A 24,424-nucleotide genomic window follows, 5' to 3' on the forward strand; every position below is an offset into this window, starting at 1 on the left:
GGATCATTTCTATGTATTCAGCCAGAAGCTTGCTCCATATTGGCAGTGTGCTGGGAAGGAAGGAGGGGCATGTGTTCCTGGGAGCAGCCAGCTGTTCCAAGGAGATGCCTCCCAGCACTCAGCCTTGAGGAGGAGGGGGCAGGACAGTGTTAACAGCTCTGGAGGATTATACGGGCATGGGCTTTTTCTGCCCCAATGCCTATGCACACATTTGTGAGAGAGCTGTCATAATCTGGCCCCCTATTCCAAACTGTTTCTTTACACAAAGTACGTTAGCTTTAAAAATGAGCTTAAAATCAAGTTACGCTTCAGATGATCATATTCAGTGTCATCTGATCTTGTAAGATTTAGATAAATGTATGCTAACTAAATGTTAAAAGACAATGAGCCATAGATTTTACTCAAAATTAGTCAATAATAGGAACAGCGAGAGTAATGAACATTGCGGCTTGTTGTGTCGTTCTTCTCTTTGTCTGGGTTTTACAGAGTCTGTCAACTGACTTGGAGGCTATACCTTGACCTGTCTAAAATATAATTAATTTTTAAAATATCATAGGTCTGGTTGAGCCCATCCTGAGCTCTGATTGGTAGAAAATCAATTATTAACCACAAGGGGACAGCTTCTCTTCTAACTCTGCTACTTAAGTACATAAAGCAAAAGGAGCAAAAGAAGGATAATTGTTACCTTGAATAGATAGTGTAACTGATTGTGATCAATTCTGAGGTGCTTACTGCTTATGTGAATGCCCTTTGGGGTGGTTTCATTATCCCCACACATACACTAGAATACTGCAAAAGGTTATGTCTGAAACTGGTGTAGGGATCAAGTATATACATGTGAGAAGCTCAATATGTTAAGAAATAGATGTAAATAGTTCCTGGAGATGAAGGAAGGCATAAGATACTGCAAAAATAATAATTGCAGAGCTTTAGGTAGGTGTCAAAGTAACTGTGAAGGGGAAGCTTGAGCAGTGTCCGTCACAATCAGTATGCTATGTGTAAATGTCCAGGCTTAGCCACTGCAGGCATGTGTGCAGCCTCACCCACTTTCTCCGTATATGTCAGGATATTTTTAAACAACTTTTCTTAGAAATTTGGCAGACCAGAGGCCAGCTTCCACTGGTTGCCTGGCTGAGAGCCCCGCAGCCCTTGCTGCAGCAACCAGTACTTGGAGGCTGAGAGAGAGCTTGCTCCTTTAGTCCATTCAGCCCTTCGCTTCTCCCTTGAGAGAGCCATTAAAAGTGTTGTCAGGTATGTTGGTGATGATAAATAATAATGGCAAACATACATTAGGAGTCGGACCTGGAACTACCAAATTCAGTTTGTATAGACTAACAAATGGCCATGAGACAGTCATGACCTATGTTTGATCCCACAAAACCACTTTCATTTTCAAATGCCAAGGATAATAAATAAGACTGCGGAAGGCTTCTGAAAGTCAATAAGCTTGAGCTTCATCGCATCGATAAGCCAGAAAATGTTTAGCCTTCACAAAAAATACCATGCTGTCTGTGTTAGACTGCTAGTTCAAGTGTCTCTTCTGATACCAGCTACATGAGACCACATCTAGTCTTTCAGGTACCTGGACTTCATAAATCCAGAATATCTGTCTTAAAGCCAGTCAGGTGCTGGTGCTGGTGATAAAAACTGGAGCGTACCTCACTCAAGAGGGAACACCAAGGCACTAAGGGCCACCTTTTCAAAGTAGGCTCAGTTGAGCTTCTCTTAGCGCACAGCTAAGCAGTTTAGCATGCAGATTGGCGTTTACCTGTGAATGTGAGTGGTGTGTACTACTTTTTTCTGAGACGAAAGAGAATTTGCCCAAACTCATTCACGCATTTCTGCTTAGTTTTCCCTGTCCAACAAGTTTTGTTAGTAATTTCATTTGTGTATATAAGATACAGCTTGTGAAAACTGCACCTGTAAGTGAATGTATCCTTATATCATGCTTATATCATACTTACAACCTGAAAACCACTGTACCAAATGCTGCTCAGACCACTCATATTTGGCAACACTGTGTCAGCAATTTAAAGCCTAACAGAAGTAGTCTAATGTGTCAGAAACTTTCAGAAAAGGTTAAAACTCACTTTTATGATGTACCTAATGCTGTGGTATGTTTCAGCACTGCACAGATCTAGTGATGAAGACTATGAACCCGCAGTCTGGCAGCTGATGGGGCAAATCAGGGCACAGCTGGCTCCTCTGAGCTGCTGCCTATCAGCAAGGAGCTGAGGGTCTCACCTCTCCAGGCAGTTGGTGGCTCATGGGTACCGGGGTTCCTGTGGGGACCGTATATGTGAATGGGGCCATGTAGATGACTGGGTTGGACCACTGAGCACCTGGCCCCGCTGGAGTGCAGACAGGCTCTCCTGTATCCTGGATCGTTCGCTGCTTGGACACGCTTAGGTAATTCTGAAATGGAATAATTCACAACTTTTATTGCATAGTAAGTTTGTAAATGGCTTTTTAATTTCAGTTTGGATCAAAAATTGTTTCAGCAATGGAAGGGTTGCTCTTGAATGGTATAGTTATGGAGACCTGAGGAACTGGAAATGTTTGTTTGCTGGAGTTCAATATTTGTGTTTAGGATTCCTCTTACTACCAGTTTCACTTTTGCTACAATCTCTCCGGAGCAGGAATACACTGAGTTTGGGTGGCTGAGCCCTGACAAGGGGCTTTTCTAGGCTGTGCTAAGTCTCTGTTCCAGGCTTTCAGGGTGACAGTGAAGTGACACCACCTCCTTGTGTCCTCACTCACCTGTGTACCATCTCTTACTTTGATCTTAAACTCATGTTGGCTTGATTGCCTTTTGCTATATGTGTCAGGTACCTTGTGCAGTGGAGTCTCCCTCTCACTCACTCAGGGTTCCTCGGCATTATGGAAGTGTATTATAACTGTATGAAATCTTGAGGGGTTTATGTAAGACATAGAGAAGTGTGTTCAAGGGTGTTACCACACGGAGCCATGTAATCACATGACTTTTTCCTTATTCTATTATTTAAATACAAGAAAACGTATGCAAAACAGTATAAGCAGAGAAAGTAGACAATGATTTTTTACAAGTGCAAAAACGAGGCACTATGTGCTGTTCTAGCTGTGCTAGACACATGCGACTCATTCGTGAGAGAATTATGCTGCAAACAAAATGTGAGATATTACATCTACAGGCACATGTGCATGACAGAAATCCTATCTAACACTGAGTGTCTTTAAAAGCAGAATACTGATCATGGTTATTAGACAGTGTGTCATAGTCCATGTACATGATATTGCCCATGCTTTTCTTACTTCCCCATTGTCTCATATGACATCATTAACCTTTCTGAACATATGCAAATGTGTGTGTGTATATATATACTCAGTGTCTCATATTTGAAGGAGGGCATTTGAGTGACTTCTGGTGCTGTAAGAGTATCTTCCTTGCTACATACTTTATTTTAAACCTAGCAGCAAAAGGGATATTATTTTATATTGCTAAGACTAGGCACACTGCACTTAGAATAGGCTCCGACAGCACAAACCTTTTTAACAGAGATACCATTGCACAGCTATAACCCTTCTGTGGAATGGGACTGTCATCTGCATTCCTGAGGGTCAGCAGTTCTGGTGAGAATGTTAATTAATATAACATGTACCCATATATAAATTTGTACCAGTTCAGCTAAGCTAATGCATGCTTTTGTTGTGTAGACAGGCTTTCTCATGAAGCTAAACCAAAATAAAGCTAGTTTAAGCAAAATACCTGTGTCTGCTTTGGTACCGAATTATGTTAGATTAAAATTATACGTTCAGGTAAACAAATGTGCCTTTGTATTTAGGGGAACTTCTGAAAACTCAGAAAATTGAACTACATAAAAACCTATGTCTGGAACTGGCCCCAGTGTTGCCTTTCAACACGGAAGTAGTATTGGTCTTCCAAATGGATCATTTTGAATATTTTTCTAGGTGTCTTCAGATTTTTATATTACCAGTTGTTACAGAAGAGATTTTTAATAAGAAAATAATACAATGTGCTCGAATAAAGCACTTCTTTGTCTTTTTCCTATCTACCCTTTTTAAAAACCAAAAGGTGAATGAACAATTTGTTAATCCAAAAAACTGCTTATAACATGAACATTTAAACAACTGTATAACTGCAAATATATATTAAATAATTTCAACAATTTAAAAACAATTACAAATCACTTACAATAGTCATCTAATGCGTACTTAAAGGCAAATACAGATTGTATATTTTTCAAATGGATGGAAAAACTATTCTAGCCACTTGGTGTCTGAGAAGCAAATGACTGATTGCTTTTCTGGTATTAAACTGGGGGACTGCAAACATTAAAAAAATCACTAGACCTTGAATTATATAAAAACATAATTGGAATAAAATAATTCAGAAGATAATTCAGTCTTGCTGCTAATGTCGTTTACATAGATAGCAATGCTAGTATTTTTTCTTTTGTTGTAGACTTAGCCAGCTTAACTCTGTGGGTGCCAACCTGACCCTCTGCACCATGGATGGCTTCTATTCGAAGGTCAGCTTTTTGTTTTAATCTTTTCCCCATAAAGCATACTGTATTCTTGTAAGTCTCTGCTCTGACATTCAGAAGAATAATGCTGATCTTGCAATACTCAGAAAGAGATTTTCTAAGATTCTTAGGATTTTAAAGGTCTAAATAAACACACAGTAAGAGTTCCCAAAGCACCTAAGGAACTGTAGTTGCCAAAATACATTTGAAGACCTAGTCGTTATTCATTGGAGTAATTCTGAATAATTTCTTTAAGGTTGTGGAGGTGTTTTACTGAGAAATTCTGAAGCAAATAAGGATGACAGCCTGCCAGATAAAGTATTGCTTTGGGTATACGCTTTACCTTTCGAGTACCATTTGTTTCTATATCCTGCTTTCTATATCTGTAACAGCGTTGCCATGATCAAATCTGTTTAATATCTGGCCTGATAACAGAAAAAAAATGAAGTAAGCATAGAAAGCAAAAATAACCACCATCCTTTTCAAATTTGACTAATCACTCAATCTCCCAGCTGATGCACCCTGGAAAGGCCTGAGTTTTCAGAATTTGCAAGGCTGCCCTATGAAATTTACATTCCTTCAAGGAGCTCCAAGTCAGAAACATAAAACTCAGACTCCCAAAATGCCTAGTTGCTTTTGAAAACTGTGGCTAACGTTTAAAGAATTTTCAGTCAGCAAATTTCCATGCCTGAAGTATAAACAGGCAAATGGAAGTTGTTGTAAGACTGAAATATTTACTCACTCTGGTCCTCATCTAGGTGACCCACAGATCGATGAAAGCATATTGATGTCATAGGAGGCCAAGGTTCTAAACCAACATGTATACGCTATATGCCAGCATGCGAATAGATCCATACCCTGCAAATACTATGCTATTCCTCACCAATAAAAAGAATATTGTTGGCTAGAAAAGGAAGCAGTGAATGTGACAAGATTTGTTCTTTTGTTACTGATTCAAGACGGTATTTGAGAGGCATGATATTATCCCAGTGAAACTCACAAAATAAAGAACCAGAAGGATCATAGTGGTTTCACCTTTTTTCCACTTTATGGAAAATTCCAAGAAGAGTTCCAAGGTGCAAAGCCATGCATGCAAAAGTATAGGTTACAGATAGGAACTTAGAGCTTTACACCCATACCATCAGTAGCTGAACTGGGCCAATTCATGGCTCTATGATATATAATGTTTTTCCCATTAACTACATTCTGCCACCCAGCATTCTGAGCATCAGAACTGTTGTTTTCTGAGTCTGTCTTGTGACAGCAGACTGTGTGAGACAGAGAAGGGCTTCCCTAGCTATGAGAATTCAGTAGGAAGCAGAAAGTCTTTTTTCTGTGTGGGGGACAGGTATTGTTGATATCCTGATAGATACATGCCTGTCTGCTGCAGTATTTAGTAGCTCCCATGAAGTTTGGGGGTAACGCGCCTCTTTTTTTACCCTTTTCACTTCAACCATGTGTAAAAAGAAACCTAAATTTACTTACGATTGTGGGAATCTCAGGCTCTACAATGAAATCCCCTTTCCTCATTAGAAATACTCCTGTGATGGTGGAGAAAGACTTGATAGTGTAAGCCATTAAGGGTCCCAGATCAGGAGGCAAATAAAAGAACCCAGTATTTATTTGCCATATTGTGTTAATGAGGCCACAGTGTGGAGGTGAAGCTGTAGCAATTTAAACCCTGATTTTTTAATATTTAGCTGAGGCAAAAGAACAGAGTTACTGCAAAGAAGTGAGATAGATGAGAGATTTCTGTTTCCTCTGCAATGTCCCATACAAATAATAAGGTTACACTAACTCTGCTCTGTTGAGAATAGAGGATACAGTCATGAGGTGGAAAGAGACTAAAAGGAATGTCAGCTCCAGAATCCAAGGCTCCACATTATTTAAAAGTATGTACCCAGGTTTAAACAGAACATGGTTTATTTAAAATTAGGATTAAAACCGTTTTTTTTAAATGGTGACAACCCAACTGATATCTGGAAGTAGTTTTTCTTGGCTTGTTTCAACATTGTGTCCTATCCTTGGTAGATTATTGGGTACATAGCATGCTTAAGTTGGCTAATTAATTTCAAAAGCAGTGTAGAATTGACTAGTAGGTAATTTAATATAAAAATAATTAAAACTATTGAAATTATTATATTGTTGTTTAATTAATATTAGCTAATATTGTAATTTTCAGTCTAAATTATGCTGATTAAAGATTCCTCTCATAAATACCAATAAAATTAATTACGAATTAATTAAATTTGCTAAAAGATTCTCATAATGGACTTCCAGCTATTCTCGATTTTTGCAATAAATAAACAGAAGCATTATTAAGTGGTATATCTTCCTGGGGGAGATATTTAAACACGATATGCAGATATTGCAAATGGAAGGATTTCCCATGAAAATAGACATGCTTAATAGCAAAGGCTGGATTTTTCATTCTAGTAAAAGGAAATAAATAAAAGAGCTCAAAAGCAACATTTTTATTTTATTGTTTGGCAAGACAAAATGCTTTCCATGCTGTTCCGTCTGAGATTCTAGGAAGATTTGTTGACACGTGGCAGTTGTGCTTCATTCCAGTTCTAGTGTCTTGCATGGTAAAGACTGTTTGTAGTAAACGAGGGCACTTCTCTCCAGTTTAGCAAAAGAAAGTCCACGCTGTTACCCAGATGTCATAAGATTTGCAGTGCTCATGAGAATAATTTTTCATGTTTAGGGGAGCAGTGTCCACATTCACCAAACCACACCAGCTCTCCGTCCTGCTACAACGGAAACAGTGGACCAGGTGTGAAAACCTGTAAAATTACACCCTACAAGGAAAGCAATGCTAAGCTTGGAGGTCTCTCTCTCTTCTTCCTTGGCTAGTAAGAAAAGACTAGCATTTAATTACAGAAGTGGATAGTCACAAATGGATAGTTTTTACATCTCAAGGACTTTTTAAAAGGATGTAAATATTGTTGTTTCAATGCTATAGGTAGAGAAAAAGAAACAAAAAGACACACACAAAAAAGTGCTCTGATCGCAAACCCAGAAGCCATAACAAGTTGCCTAAGATAACAGTAGGGGGATAATGAATGTAAAGTTGCACTGGTAACTTTATTCAGGTATTTCGCAGTTGTCATAAATTTACAATCCTAATCTATGTATACATTAACTCCTGGCAAATCAAGGGAAAACACTTATGATTCCTATCCAACGGAAATTCTAATTTAATCACTGCTTCTACCTCAAATTACATAAAAGCTGCCAACTATCACAATGTGTAGTAGAGTGAACACCTACAAACAAATTATATAAAAATCTTTTATTACTTAACACAGCAGTTTGTTTTATGAAATAGAAGTGTTTTGTTTGGTTTTCTACAATCAGTTCCACATACAGCTTCCTCCCTTTAGTGGTGCTACACCACAGAACAGGTAATAACAGAGGTGGTAACAGGTGATAAGACCTGTAATTCAGCCGTAATTTGCACCAGGTTTCCATCCCTTCTAAATTAGGCACGGTAATTGCAAACTACACTTCCCATGATTCCCCTACTCTCCTACAGACCTTAAACTCCCTTAGAGTGAGGATTAGGTAAAGATCTGAAGGACAGGTGGTTCAGTTGCTGAGTTCTGTGGGAGGTTTTAAAGGAAGGATTTGAGATGATACAGTTTCCAGGAGGTATGCTAGTACTGTATGTAGGTGTGTGTAGTGTAAGGTTGCATTGTTAAAAAATTATTGTGCTCTAGTTCAGTGTATCAGAATGTTTCAGTTGTTGCTAAGCTTGACTAAAAATGATAGTTTGAACATTGAAAATCCCTTGAATACATTTAATTTTGTGCCAAGTGGGTTTGCCTTTTTTTCTTTTCTTTTTTTTTTTTTTTTAAATGTCTCCAGTAAGGTGGATCCATAGTTGCTTGGCATGCAGTGTCCACTGAAATTAGTGATGGGGTTAGCCACCATATGGGCTAGCTTATGTTTTATTAGGAGGTTTTCCTTAACTGGACTTGATCTTGCAGTCTCAGTGTTCTCAGGAGCACAACTAATGAAATTTAAAATAAAGTATTGTCCACTTAATTTTGATTATATTATCTATTTTGTCTAAATTACAATTTTAATTGCACTATTTCTGGGGAGCTAAGGAGGGGAAAAACTCACTGAAAAATTGAATCACAGCTGTAGTAGCAGATAAGGCTGACATTCAGTTCTTAGAAAGAAGCAATCAATGTTGAATGTATCAGGTGAGTTCATTTCTCTTGCTCTGCTTTAATAGCTTATAAAGAAGATTGATTAAGTTCTTGTCTGATAGATCAATAATGGAATGAAACTGAGCTTTCTGTGCTTCAAGCATGGGTGTGTCATATGCTGGGGAAAGTAGAAACTGAAAAGAAGTAGCGCTAACTCGAAAACAAGATGCCAAACGTGGGGATTCTAATGAGCTCATTCTTATCAAGTTGCTTGCACGGCATATAAAACAATAGTCGTGATTCACATGGTGTCACTGTATGTCTTGGTTTCTTCTTCCGTACTGCTCAGTGATGTTTTTCATATCCATATACTTTCTGGACTGGTGCAAAGTGTGTAAGACTTCATAGACTGAGAAAACAATTTTTGTGTATGTATCCATGATGATGTGACCTTACAAGGAGCTAGCCTCTTAAGTTTCACCCAGGCATGGTAATAGATGCTTTTTCTGGTAGTTGGAAACTTCAGAAGTTATCTTATCCTTCAAAATGTGAATTTTGAGAGAATAAGTTTCAGTGTAGGTTTCTGACACCTCAACTAATTTTGGTTGGGAATGGCAAGAAAGTATCCCATATGTCATTTTCCAGCCAAACCAGTGCATTCATGTTCATGTTTGAGTGAGATTGATGTGACCTTTTTTTTTTAAATGTACCACTTCACTTCCTCTTGCAGTGCTTTCCAGTGTTCCCAAAGAAAAAAAAAATGTGTGGAATATAGAACAATGTGAGAATAAAGGAAAACAGGAGCTATAAACTGTAGCATTTGTGACAGTAGAAATGTCATGGATATGAGATATTACAGAAGTAGCGTAACATCAGTATTTGATTTGCACATATAAACATTTCAGTATCTTATATAGCAGCCCACGTTTTTTATTTACTTTTGCTGTTGTCTTTTATGGCTGTGTCACACACCTAAATGGGGTCTGCGGGTCTTGATGTGAGCTATCTTTACAAAGGGGATATTCTTCTTTAGCACAATATAAGTGTGAGAGACAATTTGAGCTTTTATCTCATTTAAATAACACGAGAGCCTACCTATTGCTTGTATCTGGAAAAAGATGGTCAACATGTGTACTGAGGAGACATCCAGGATGCTAATTATCTATAGATAGTGCTAACTACAACTAGCTACACAGTTCTCATTTTATTTTCATATATACAGACACACACATTTTTTTTTTTCTTTCAAACGTGGTTATTTTAAGAACTCAATACACAATAGAAGATCCAGAGGTGAAAGCTGGCAAAAGCATTGTGTGTTGCCTGTAAATTCCTGATGGATTGTTACTAGAGTATATCTTCAACTCTTATTGATTTGTTATTGACTTTTGTTAATAGTGAAGTTTCTTGATAAAATGTGACAGACTGCTTGTATCAGCAATTTTAATTAGACCTCTAAATAACTGATTGTCTAGACTGTCAACTTCTGTCTTTTCAAATTAACTTTCACATCTGAAGCCTTGAGTGTTGAGGTAACTTTGGCCAGGCTTTTCCCAGCCCTACAGTGACACACAAACACTGAAAGAAGAACATGTGCCAAAGGGAGCCTTTTTTTTTTCTTTTTTCCCCTCCCTTGTGCCCGTTGGCAGAGGTGAGGTGTGGTGAGAATGTCTGCTTGCACAATGCCTAGTTCATGCAGTGTCTGTACCAACACACAGCTCTACTACTCAGGCAGGAAGAAAAGGGCCAGTAGCTGGTACAACATTTACACTTTGCCTTGAGAGTCCCACAAAGGTGTCATGTGCTGTAATGCTCTCTGTTTTGAATCCTTGCTGTTTGCAATTTGTTTATGCTTTATATGCTTGGAAAATTTTATGTAATACTAAAAAAAACCTCTCAGCTACTGGTAAATTACTTTTTTCCTCTAATAGCAGAGTAATTGACGGTCTTTCTTCTGACTTGGTATCCAAAGCTTGCCTTGCAACAGCTGTTTTCCTTCATTCTTTAAAGAGATCTAAAATTTTCAAAGCTATTTGCATTTTCACCAATCAAGCTTGGTTCCAGGGGAAAAAAAAAAAATCACCCTTAAATGTGCGATTAAGTGCATTAGATGCCTACAGGGTTGCATAAAAGCATGAAGGAAAATTCTCTGTAGGGTAGTGTATGGAGTGAGATTCCTAAGGTTGTGGTGTTCTGGTTTGAAGTGAGTGAGGTGTGACAAGGATGCACTGGACCTGACTTAGTCTACTCTGGACAGGAGCTATAAATGGAAAACTATAGCTTGTCAGTTCCTATCTGTCAGATTGCAGGAACAGATGCTTTTAGGTTCCTTATCATGACAAACTAAGTTGAAACACTTCAGTATGTGTTGTGAATTGGATGAGACCTTGTTGGAAGCGCTAGGTGTATTCACGCCTGCTCTTGGCAGCAGTTGTATTTTCAGTGAGGAATAAAGACATGCCTTCCTCCCTGTTTGGCATGAAGTCATCTACATGTGGGAGGAATTGTCTAAAGTCGGTTAAAGGTACATAACTATATTGTCCTCATAAAATCCCAGTAAGGATGATGCTCAGATCTGTGCAGCTCTTGGAAGGTGTAGATGTGAAATCAACACACCTAGTTAATTTCAGGGACCCGAATTTCTAATATTGTTTTTTTGGCTGGCTTGTTTAGATTTTCCATACTGCCTTTTACTTGCAGAAATGATTTTTTTCTGCAGTTATTTCCATCATTGCTTGTCTGAGCCTCTGACTTTTTCTGAGGAACCAGAAGCTCCTTGGGTTTCTCACTGTGGGGAGTGCCCAGAGTGTCCAAGAATTCTTGCCCAAGGAAATGTGGGAGATGCCATAGTCCTGATGACTCATGATGCTGTAGTGCTACAGACTCTCAAAGAGACATAGAGTTTGAAGGGAGAGCTCCCATTTATTTTTTAATAACTGCTGATATTCCAGGCTATTTTTCAGGCACAGGAGCCCTTCTTAAGAGCTGCAGCTGAAGTAGCAACACTAGGAAACATTTTCCAGTTCCCATTGCAAAGGCCACCTTGCTTGGAAGGACACATTGGTCTGTTTGTTGCCCTTTTTTTTTTTTTTTACTAATTTGTTCAAATATTTTTCATCAAAACTGTGTATCTGTCCTGGTGCAGAGCTAACCCGGGGTGTGTGAACATGCATTTCATACAAAATAGAAGAGATGTGTATTTGATACTTTCTGTGTTAGAAAACAATTGCATTTGCTAAAAATAAGTAGAACAACCTTAAACGTAACCTGGTGGTTGAAATTTTGCCTGAATGTTTTCAGCCAGTGTATTGGCAGCGGTGTGACTGCCAATATTCTTTACAAATCGGCAGATGAGAAACAATTACTTTCCAAAAAAATATCTTGAACGCAGTGAGAGATCACATTAAGTGATGCGGTTTAACTTCAGAATAACTCAGAATTCTGTGAAGAACATGTGAACTCTTAATTTATTGTTGCTTATTTTACTATTAGTTAAAAATTGAGAAGACGGATCAAAACTGGTCCTAAAAATTTCAAGCAGTTGCTTTATTTTCAACTATTTGTTCTTTCTTGCAAAATTATTTTATTTCTAAAAACCTTAGTTCTGATTAAGTATAAAGCTTCTTTAAAATCTGTTAGGTATATTTAATTGAGAATAGTTAATTAGGGGCAAAATCTATTCCCCCTCTTTTTTTGTTTGGAGAAACATCTATGATGAAGAGGGGTTTTTGTTTGTTTGTGGGTGTTCTGTTTGTTTTTTGTTGGCTTGGTAAACACTTATAGTCATCTTACAGCTCAGTCTAAGAGAAGCATCTGGCATGCTGATAGTTCACCTGACTCTGTAGCCTGTGGTTTTCTTGCACAACTAAATTTGTAATCACCAAGATGGTATACTAGATGGAAAAGGTCACTGGGTTGCAGGCATCTGGAGAATGGGTCAGGATTTCAGCTTCCAGTAACTTTCCCAAAGTTGTTTGTACCTTGGCATTTCCTCAGGGACCTGTTACCTGTGCACAGACACCTAAACAGCCCGTAAGCCCAGGGCACAAGTGTCTGTAGAACCATGTTCCCACTGGCTGCCCACTTCATGGCTGCAGGAAGCCCCTGTTCTCTGAAGGCGGGCTGCAGGCTTGATGCAAATGCTATGCTATTAATGTCAAATGCCAAAGCATTGGCTGGGTGTGCATGTCAGCTTGGGGAACTACTGCCAGTAGACAAATTCTTGCTGCAGTGCATAACACACTGCTGGGATGCCCAGACCTGGTTCCCTTCTAGGTGCCCCAGACGTGTGGGCTGGTGCCTGTGACGTGCTCTCTGCTGTAACTCCTCCCTTCTGCTTCCAGAGCCATGCATTTTAATTTAACACCAGCCCTATGAACGTATTCAGGAAAGAATAAGAAAGCAATGTTGTAGAAGTGCAACACTGCCCTGTCTTAACTACAATGCATAATAACCATGTATTTAATTTTTGAGTCAATTATTTGTGGAGAACCTGGATTGCTATGTGGAATGTAATTGAGCAATGAGAGGCATACCTCTGGTTTCAGGCAAATAACAGTAAGATGATGATAATCACAATGTTCAGGTAAGCTTTCCAAGTCGGAGAACCCTCTGCAGTCCCAGACACTGTTTTATCTTGTTATTGGGAAGAGAACCCTGTAATAAACACTAATTGTGTACGTGGGGTGGGGTGCAGAACCCAAACAAAACAAACCTTCCTAAACCTGAACTGGAAATGAAAGACTGGTTTGGGAAGGCAAGCACTGGAAACTTGCAGCAAAGTGCTCACCACAGCTGCTTTCAGGCATCTCTGAGCTGGTCTGGGTTCCCTTTTAAAAGCATCCATAGGTTAGGCTAAGCTATACAGCATCAGACTTCAGCCACACTCAGGTTTTAGTGAAAGGACACCTCTGCCAGCTTGGAAATGCTACGAGGATGTTCAGCAATGCACAGTGTTAAGGTGTGTTTGTAGCCTGCATGAGGCTTCCTGAAATATACACACGTGTTTAACTTTATGCACTGTAAGTAATCATATTGACTTCCATGAGTGCTTATTTTTGTAAAATTCAGTTTATGGGTAAGTCTTGACATTCCTGGTGCATCAAATGCTTGCTTTTAAGAGATCCTTTGAAAGCTAATAGAGCTGTACTTCGAACTTCATGGTTATAATTCCCTTTGTTTAGCTTGTACAACCCCACGGATGCGAAAAATGATGGCCAGAGACTTACTGGCATGAAGACAAAATGCTGAGAACAAGGCAAGAAACAAGCCCTTTTTTCCTGGGAAGAGTGGGCTTTCTTTTTTTCCAGTAAATGCTAGAAGAGAAAATTGGTCTCGAATCCTCAAAGACTTGGGCCCAATTCTGCTGCCTTGTACTAGACTCCTTTTGGCTTTAATCAGAACAAGATTAGGCTTACTGTGTGACTTCTAAATGTTCATGACACTATACTGATAAATCACGTCTTTAAAAATTGAATCTTCACTTTAAAGAAGGTATGTATTCCTTTTCCTATCTCAAATGAAGTCTGATTGTGTACTCTTTCCATAAGCAAAATGCCTTCTGACACTACTTGGAGATTTGCTTGTGTGAACGCTGCAGCAGGGCTTGAGCTCTGACACACAGGATGCTTCAGATAAAGTAATAAAACTGACTTGTTACCTGGTATGTGGTCTAACAATATGTTTCTAAATATTGAAATGAAGTACTTACTAGTCCAGCACTGTACTTACCATGTGGGATGTTTCACAACTGTTCCTGAACCTGTGTCTGAAGCTACTTTATGCATTAAACACAACAAGAAAGTCAAAGGTATGCATTAAATTAAGAGAACATTCTTTCAGGGTCACTGAAGGCATCTGGCTGTGCCTTGTATCTCAGACTGCATTTGAGAGGTTTATCTTGTGGTAACGTACTTGTGTGTGGTTTGTTACCTAATCGTAAAGCGGCATTTAAAAATTGTGCTTTTCTATTAGCTGATGAGGTCATCTTGCTGTATATGCAGCTGGCTGAGGTTGAAAAATGCACGGCACCTTTGCTGGGGAAGACTCTTGTAGGGAAATCATTAGGGTACTTGGTGGGTCTGGGATGCAGGAGACGGTGCCTGTTTCCGAAGGGTCTTTCTGTGGGAAATAGTTGAAAGAAACATGTCCTGCACACAGGATTGTCAATTGGCCCAGTGACCTGGGCATTGGTCCTGACATCCCAGTATGTGCTTAGCAGCAGCAGGATAGCTGTGGAGATGCTTTGCTTACTCTCTGTCTTTGCCTGTCACTAATCTATTATTCCCCTGATCAAAGCCTAGTTATTTGGACTTATTCAGAATGTTAATTCTAGGAGAACGTCTTGTCCTGTTAAAGAAGCATTTTTCTGCTACAACCAACCTCAGTTAATAGAAGGGGAATGAATCAAGATTACAAGTGCCTGAAAGAAATGCTATCTCAGGTCCCTGTCATCTACTTCTTAACTCGTTTTTAGGGCCATGGGGAAGATACTCGGGTGAGCGTCACAGTTCTATCTTTTTAATCTACTGAAGATCTTTAGAATACAGACAGGCAAAGTATCAGTATTTTGGTAGTAGTAGTATAGCATATATGCTATATGGCATTGAAGAACATGGTCAGGGTTTGGAAACCAAAAACGACAAAGTCAGAGAGCCTTCCTTGTTTTCTGTGTCAGTTCTGTTCTAATTTGTCAAAACCTGATTTCCTTTTTCTAATACGGTATTAATAGGGGTAGCCTGTGGTCAAAGGCACAGACTTCCATCTTGCAGGTAACAGTCTTGTAAAGAGTCTCAGCCAATGTGCAAATACAGAGAATGGGCAAAGTTCAAAGTGCCTTTTCCTCTCCAGGGATGGTCTCAGCTGTCCCTGGTTGTGGGACACTGCTACGACAGTGTCACTGATAGCGCCTGGCTGTCCCTCTTCTGGCAGGTAATGGCTCTGAATATCTGGACAGCAGGGGAAGGCAACAGTGATGGATAAGAATGTCTATCTGGCAAGAGGGAAGAAAGATTGGAGAGAGGCCAGAGAACTACGTTTATATGGGGCAGTGAGATACGCCTCTGTGTGCGCTGCATGCAGAGTTCCGGAGACTCAGACCTGAACGATACATAGAGGACAAGAGGATGTGAGTGTGAGATGCTCCTTTTAAAAAGACAAGATTCAAAGTGGCCTTGTAAATTCATAGTAATCTGTCACGGAAAGGAGTGGTTTCAATGGAGAATCCTCAGTTTAGCGAAATGGGATAGTTTTTTGGAAAGCTTTAAAATAGGCAACATTAGAGTTTAGAGCCTTTTAAGATCCTCTCATCCCTGTTTTTGAGATTCATACAGTAGTCATTTTATTCCTGAAGCTTGCACATTTTAGCAACACTAGCTTTTAATTCATTATACAGCAGTATGGAGCTGTTGAGAGAGACATAGCAGCTTGATTCATTTGAAATCCTAGGACAAATAGGCTTTAAAAAGCAAATGCATTCATTCTGACACTAATTATGTGTCTTTCCCACATGTCGTAGTATCTTGTGTCACAAATTGCTCTCATTTGCTACTCAGTGCAAAATGTCTGAGACACGATGAGTGTAAGACTATATGATTTAACCAGGTGTAGGACAGGTCTAAGACCTACAGAGAGTCCAGGAGCCAAACAAAATGAGCAACTTCACACCAAAGGGATCAAAAAAATTTTTCGATGGGTATTAATTTTTGCTAGATTTTAGGTACAGTTGCAACTTGGCAGCATGCAAAATATGCTGCAACACACCCAGCAAACAGAAATGAGCCCTGAGGTCTTGTTTTGTTTGAGGTTGTTGGGGCTGTAAACTCCAAACAGTGTGGATTTCTCCAGGCAAGATAGTGGTGGCCTGATGAGCATCTTTCAGGAATATGTAGGTTTTTTTTTCCAAAGAAATTGTAGGAGCTACCCTGAATGAAAATATGCTTTCCCATGTATGTGAATGCAAAGGATTTTATGTATTTAAGTGAATTAGAGAAACCTTGTGTTACTGAGCCATTGCTTGTTGCTAGATAATGGACAAGACTGGTAGTGCTCTTCTGTAACTAATCCTGTAATAGTGTCACAGGTTATTTGGTGCCAACTGATGTTTCTGTTCTCCTCGGAAAGGAGCAGCCTTTCCAGCTCAGAGTAAAACTGTGAGAAATTAGAAGTTGACAAAAAACCAACAACAGCAAAAGGAAATCGTTAAAATTGATGATAGTTTGTTTTTCATTTTAAATAAACTGCATCCATGTTTCTTGACTTAAGCAGAGGAATCCTCATTATGTCAGTTTTAAGCAGCAAATGTCTTTTCACCTGTGCTGCAGTATTCAAACCTGGCATGCTTTACACGTAATGCAGTTTGACAGTTCATTTGAAATAAATGTGCCGATAACCCTTAAAAGTGGTAATAAAATACTCTTTGCTCTACTGTACAGATGATTAATACCACTAAAGTAATTAAATTCCATTAGGCTGGGGTTCACATACCCAAGGAATTGGTGCCAGGATTTAGCAGATCTCTAGTGAGGACAAAAGACTAATGCCTTTTAAAGCCATGTTTCACAAGTAAAATCCCAGGAAAGTCTATATTAACTTAGGACATCTGCTTGTTGTGATTGTTTGAGCTATTGATGCATTGGATCATTAGCAGGGTAGTGTGAACTACTGTTTTCCTGTTGACAAGGATCTCTCACCAGGAGCTGCTAGCTTTCTGCAAAGGGAGAAAAAGCAGAACAGGGCAGCCAAGCTGGGTCTTGTGCATAGGCTTTGACTTACAGAATTATTGCTAACTGTATAGTCTCTGATGGTAGGAAACAGCATTTTGCCCCCAGCCATTTTTCCCAAGATCAGAGCCAAAGTAACTCTGTCTCCTGCTGTTTTGTAGCTGTAGATTCTTAAAGACTGGCATTATTGTAGTCGATGAACAGTTTGCCCCCTTTCAGATGGCTGCAGTAATGACCCACAGGGGAGGCAGTGGTTAGGCAATGCTGACAATGTGACCAGGTGCTGCAACATAAGCATTTCATTAAATATTGAAGCAATGGTTTTCAGTTACAGTGGCAAAAAGGAAATTTGGTCTATGTCCAAATATGTGGCTTTTTTCTTTCAACCTCTCCTAATCACATTATTTTTTGCATGACCTTTCTCCTGCTAATTAGCTGCTGCCTTGAAAAGCATTGTGGGTAATATATCTAAGGTAATTCAACATTCCACTTTACACACTGGTAATCATTCTTAATGTATGAATGATTTATTTACTGCATATTTTTTTGTGATCTCAAAATATGCAAACCACAAAACCCCCCCTATCTCTTTCATTACTGTACTAAAAAAATCTACCAAAAAAACTTTTTGGATTTCTGGTTGAAAACAACAACAAAAAGATTTGCACAACAGCCTGTATCATTTCAATGCAAGGTTCTGTAACCATGTTGGAAGGGGTGAGTGCAGCGAGTGTCAGCAGGTGTAAAACAGGTCTAAAGGCTCATTCCTGTCTTGGATATGTGAGCGTACTGCCTGGTGGGTGTTGTATAATCCTTACTCTGTAGGATGGCAATGGATAGTATTATAAGATGTATGGTGCCTGCTGGTGCTTGTGCCTGTAGATCTGAGCGTAGGATCAAACACCACCTTTGGCTGAAGACCAAGGAAATATTCAACTCTGAAAACATAGCCACCGTTTGAAGGTAGAAGCACGTTTTGATAACATAAATTATCAAAACAGTATCAGAAAGATGTACACATTCTCCTAGGAGTTTGTGTGCACCTCCTGTTTGGTTGGTGCTATTTTAAGGGAGGAAAAGCTTCAGGAAAACTAGTTTTGAGGGGGGGGGGTTGTGCTTCTGCAATAATTTTTATAACTTCATAATGCACTTTAATCTTATGTTTTAATCTAGTTTTATGGTGTGATGCAATATACAACTGAATAGTATAGCTGTGCTATAGCATATTTTCTAAGCAAGTTGGCAGTTTTCATTATGCTACCTTTGTCATTATTAATTATTGTTTATGAAATTATATAACATTAAATCGCTCAAAAGTGCAATCATTTTTAATACAGTACACGTTCTTTTCTATTCTTCACCATGTACCAAATACTTTTCTATTCAGAACAAACTTTTTATAAAATGTGATCCTGCATGTCAAAACTTTTTTTCATAGCTTACAAATTGTTTACAAAGATGCAGGTGCACAAGCAGACAAAAATATTTTTTTTTAAAAAAAATCATATTGCTCTACCAAGACCTGTGTTTTACACACGCACTGTTAGAGAGTTAAGTAAACAGGTCCTGCTCAAAGTTACAACTGTTTGTGGTCTAATTTCAGTACCTCGTATGGTGAGATAATTTTTTCTCAGTAGAAGAGTTTAAATGATTTTTCAGAATAATTTTCTTTTTCCTTTCCTTGAAAGGAGCTTTTTTCTTCTGTTTTTCTCTTAAAGACTTTTTTTTTAAGAAAAGGAAACTACTTAAAGGGCAGGGAAAGGAGAAAGGCTGCAGAGTGTGTGTGTGTATATATATTTTAAAGGGAAATATCAAGATTGTTTTAACCCATCAGTTCTTTCTTCATTATACTTTTCAGCTAGTGTTGCGATGCTGAAATCTGGCTATGGGCAGAAGGAAAGACAGCAATTGGTTAAAGCCTCAGGATTATGAAATGCACAAGGCAGCATTTTCTATAGTATTGGGAAAAGCAGATAAAACTGGTAGTGTATTAAAATGTTTACAGTATAACAATATTATGCTTGTGAAATTGCTATGATTATGTATCTTAAAATATGCCCTTTTGAGAACTGGCCTTGTTCTTCACTTACAAGAGCAAGCTAAAATTGGTGAAGTGTCAACAGTCAAATCAACAGTTATTTCAGTAAGAGATCCTGTTTAACTACAGGGATTTGAGAATTTCAGAGAAAATGGCATTTGCAAAGGCAGATTTAAAAGATGCAATGAGTCCACAGAAGAAGTAGCCTCACAGTGAAAAACTTATGGGATGAAAAATGTAGGGTTCAGTTCTTGCAGCAAACATTGTGATACCTATAGAGGCTTTATATACCTAATGTTGAGACAAATGCAGCTCCTGCCCACCTGTTCTGCAAAGCAGGAATGACTGTTATAGAAAAACTTTCAGATAATACTTATTTTTTTAATATACTTATGTTTTATATTCTATTTAATGTATAGTATTTTAAATTGTGTATTATAATTTTCTTGGGTGATTCAAAGCAAGAGTTTAGTTTCAAAACATGGTTTGTCCCCCAGTCCCCTACATCAAAATCCATTCTGGATTCACCAAGATTAGAGTTTTCCTTGACAATTAAAACTTGACACCCACTAAACTCTGATTCACTGCATCACAGCAATGTAATTCTCTTAAACAGTTACACGACTGAAATGAGTAACACTACCTGTGATTCTTAGCCAAACTTTTAGGGTGCCTGTGATTTTCCTCTAGCTTTTATCCTTTAAACAATTTACAGAATGCAAAGATTCAATATTCTCATTTACTGTTCACTAGCCAGAGGACTTATTTTCTGTCACTCCATTGGGGAAGAAGTGTTATAGTACATATATGTGTATATATAGAAAAACATTTATATTAATATTTTTTTACCTTCCCAGGAAGGTGGCAGGAAATGGAAGATAAAAAGTTGGCTTTTATGCAAAGTAGGTGTTCTTATTAGGGTTATCTTTTGTAAAGATGTTGGCAGGTCAGTAAAGGGACTTAAAATATAGTGTGAATATTATAGAAATGCTTTTGGCTGATCCACTGAAAACTGTAGCCACTTCCTCATCAAAATAAATGATCGTATCTACCCCACAGGCACAAGGCAGGGTGATCTGCCTTACTTTTTACCAATAGCTTTTACTTTTGAGCCCTGCTAACTCAAGCATTATTGTTAGATCAGGAGGAGGATTTGAGTTGGTCTTTTCTGTTAATCTGTATAAAATTTACTAGCCATAAATGGGTGTCTGTCTTAATGGTGGAGCTTTGTTATCTCTTTGTTTTGTGGATCTTAAGTTTTTTACAAGCCATTACCAAGGTTTTTGCACAGTAATGGATCAATCACCACCCTGTCCACCTGCTTAGTATTATCTATCCTTTTAATATATTATTAATGTCTTTGATTTGCAGAGTGGAAGATTGCAGAGGATATTTGTAGCTGTCAGTGTTGTACACTGAGAAAAAAAAAGAAAAATAAATAGCTTTATAGAGAGACATTCTCCATGAACAAATATTTTTCATATTGCTGGATTTAGGAAACAAACAAATTAAATTGAGGACTTTAAGGACCAGAACTATTTGTACAATACTTCAAAAAACCAAAACAAAAAAAAAGAGGAGGGGGGCAGTGAAGACTAACAATACTATAAAATGCTGAATCCTCATCTTGGTTTTAACATCTCACCTTGTGTTCATATGCCTTTTCAGCTCTCCTGTAATAAACTTTCAACATTGGTGAGTTATGAATGCAGAGAAACCAAGGGGCTGTTTTTTGTCTCAGGGTGCACGTTTGCTGCTTTGCCTTTCTTTTACATTTTCATTCTTCATGCTGATGAGTCAGTACAGATTTATATTACCATGTTATTATGGATAGTGTAGACTGAGTCTCCTTGAAAGTAATGGCATGTGATTGCTTACCCCATTACTTTCAATGGGACTAAGTCTATGTCATCCTTAGGGACTCTATCCCATTGAAAGTAATAGTCTGAGACTGCCCACATCGTTACTGTGCTTTAAATTGGATTGAATTTATACTGGTCCGTAGAGGCCTGCCACAGAAAGTCTCATTTTTAAGACATAAAGTTGATAAAAGTTTTTTGCCAGTGGTTGGAAAGTTTAACAGTGTGTTTTAAAGTATGTTTATAATATTAAAAAGCTTGTTTTATGTTATTCCTACTCCTTACCGTTTGACCTTAACACAGTCAAAAGAACCCCTATGGTAACACATTTAATGGAGGATTTTTTTCTTCTACTCTCCTGTAATTATTTCTTGTATATTTTTATTTTTAACCTTTAGGAAGACTTCGGTTATGTTTTAATGACTTCTCTATTATCAGTTATTTTGTATTATTAGTTACCGATTGGACCATGTCAGTGCACTATTACCATCTTACATCTCTGAAATACTGCCATTGAAATGTGTATTAAATTATGGTGTATTGTTTTGAGGGAAATTACTCACTGCTACTTCTAATAATGACAATATATTGTACTTTCTTTAAGTAGGAAGTATGCTTTCCTGAAGAAGCACCCCTTTATCCTATTGGCATAGAACCTCTTTTTAGGAAAAAATGATCAGTTAATCCAAAAATAAAGGCATACTCATGGCCCTCCCTCTGATGCCAGCGTGTCTGTTAAATTTATTTAGACAAGAGCTTTACTTCTACCCTTACTAATGTTAGGTGCTAATGTTTCCTTACAAAATCGAAGTGCATTTTTTATACTCTTACATTGCCATGAAATGCAACCAGATAAAATGAAATCCATTCCAGGAAGATTAATGTTACAATGATAATGCACTGGATGAAACAGGCTAAAACCCTGTTTTTTCTTAAAGCCTTGATCAGTCCTAAGGAAAGGAAATGTTAACTGATGAAATGAGCAAATTTAGCGTAGGAATCAAAGTATGTGTGCCCTTCCCGCAGATGTGCATACAGCACAACAGAAATGACATACATAGATCTCAGCTACGTAGGCTACCCACTTCTACTAAATGCAGGCTGTAGAATAAATACATAGTACGCACCCTATTTAATCTATAATGCATTGTACAACATCATACGAGAAATGCACCTTTCTTCTTAGGTAATCACCATGACATAATTTATTTCAAAAGAGATCATGGTGCCACAGCTGTTACTAGTGATTTAGTAATTGAATCATCAGCAGCATTTTATACATACTCATATTTATTAAAACCCTTCAGAAGCATAGAACACACTTCAGTCCTATGGAATGAATGAAAAACATGTCTTTAAAGGGGCAGTGTAGACTTTGTTTTATGTTTATTGGAGACTGCACTATGGTCAGATGTCATAGCCAGTCACAACTCATTGTAACTCGAGCAAATAAAACACACATATAGCCCTCTACCCACAGCATAATATACCTTCTTTCATCACCATCATTATTGTAATAGTCCCACGTGTCACTTTAGGTAATGATCTGAGCATGTACACATGTACATGGATAATATGCAGGTTTATATTTTTAATATGCTTTCATGTTTGTATCCCTATATTGAATGCTTGTACAGTATCAAGACTGTTGTAATATTTTTTTCCTGTATTACTTCAGCAATATCTAGATTTTTAAACCAAAGTGGAGGCTGATGGTTTTATATGCGCTGGATGTGTGAAGAACCATTTTCTGCTGTGGATTCTTTATGTGGCTGGAGCATAACTGACAGCTAACTGGTTTAAGAGGAGGGTTTCAGTAAAGCATATACATTTTTACAGTAGGACTGTTGCTGTGGTTGCCCTCTGGATGTGAGAGATGGCAAGATTAGGTAATCTCATTTATCAAATGAGTTGATATAGCCAAGAAGTGAACACGTCCACTTCTTCAAACTGTATCGACTGGTTAAATAAAACATTCTTTCTGCTTAGGAACACTCCTTCACTTATATTTTTATGCACGTTGCATTTTCAAGAAATATTTCTATGTGTATGTATGCAGTAAAGGCCAGATTCCTCCCAGCTGGCTGTAAGGAATTAGGTGATTATTTATAAACATTGTGGCAGAGAAGGATCTAAAGGAGGGAGTGGAGAGAGGAGATTGTGGCCTTGCAGTCTGGGAGTTGTCATAGCTATCCAAGCTACATAGGCTGCCAGTGATGCATTAAAATGTGAGTAGATGGTTGGGGAAGAGGCAGAGTTGTGAATTTACATCAAAGAAAGGGCAAAATGCTTTAGTTTCTGGTGATGATGCCAGGGAGGCTGCTAGAGTGATTCAGAGAAAGTCTTAATGAGTTCATAATGATGGATAAGAAACATGATCTCAAATGCCATGCTTGAGATTTGTTTCAGGAGTTTGTAAGTACACTGGGATTGGGTAAGACTGGCCCAGAGACGCTGGAAACTGGTGCAGTAACCTGAGCCCTGTGGAATTGCAGAAACGGCAAATATGTTCAATAACTTCAGGTTTGGGATACCCAATTTGGGTGCTCTTGAAAGGTGCCATTTTCCTGAAAGTGCTGACACCTCCTCAAAAATCAGGAGCAGTTAAAGCATTTTTGATTGTGTGTCTAAAATTTGAGGTATGCAAAGTCAGTAGCCACTTTAAAAAGGTTTAAGCCACTATTCTATGTGTGAAAGAAGACTGAGGGCTACTGAAACTTGGGGTTTCAATCCAGAAGGAAATACTGTTGTTTATTTTAGAGTAACACTCCAGTGCATGCATATGTGTATACTTATGCACAGATGTATCACTTTAGTGTCACCAAAAATTTATTTTCTGCCCTAAATGCACTATAACTTTGCCTACTCTCATAAATGCTTGTCACAGGGACAAATGTTTCTTCCAACCAGCAGTTATGCTCTCTGTAATCTCAGTCATTTCCCCAAACACATGGGCCCCTGCAGGGCCAGATCCCACTGTTCTGGTTCTGGAAAGATAGGGTGTTACTTTGTGTGTAGTCTGTCTTGGAATGAATGCTCAAGATAAAGAAAACATTCTTTAGGGAACCTGTGTCTGCAGTCAGAACATTTATCGTACAAGCCTTTTGCTCTCTCTTTAAAACTA

The 24,424-nt window shown here is 38.3% G+C and overlaps 1 long non-coding RNA gene across 2 annotated transcripts in view; it reads left to right on the top strand.

Annotated features, from left to right (window-relative positions):
* The window catches only part of LOC142054929 (uncharacterized), a 210,489-nt gene that overhangs the window by 25,464 nt on the left and 160,601 nt on the right, over positions 1 to 24,424 (top strand). Inside the window, exon 1 of one of the 2 annotated variants that reach the window (XR_012659732.1) lies at positions 4,462 to 4,529. The exons of the other annotated variant lie outside the window; for it this stretch is intronic. This is a non-coding gene — a long non-coding RNA (uncharacterized LOC142054929). Of the gene's footprint in view, positions 1 to 4,461; positions 4,530 to 24,424 lie in introns of those variants that run through there. 2 annotated transcript variants of the gene reach the window in all.

The sequence above is a fragment of the Phalacrocorax aristotelis genome, chromosome 3, assembly GCF_949628215.1.
Source record: "Phalacrocorax aristotelis chromosome 3, bGulAri2.1, whole genome shotgun sequence".
Classification (NCBI taxonomy): Eukaryota; Metazoa; Chordata; class Aves; order Suliformes; family Phalacrocoracidae; genus Phalacrocorax; species Phalacrocorax aristotelis.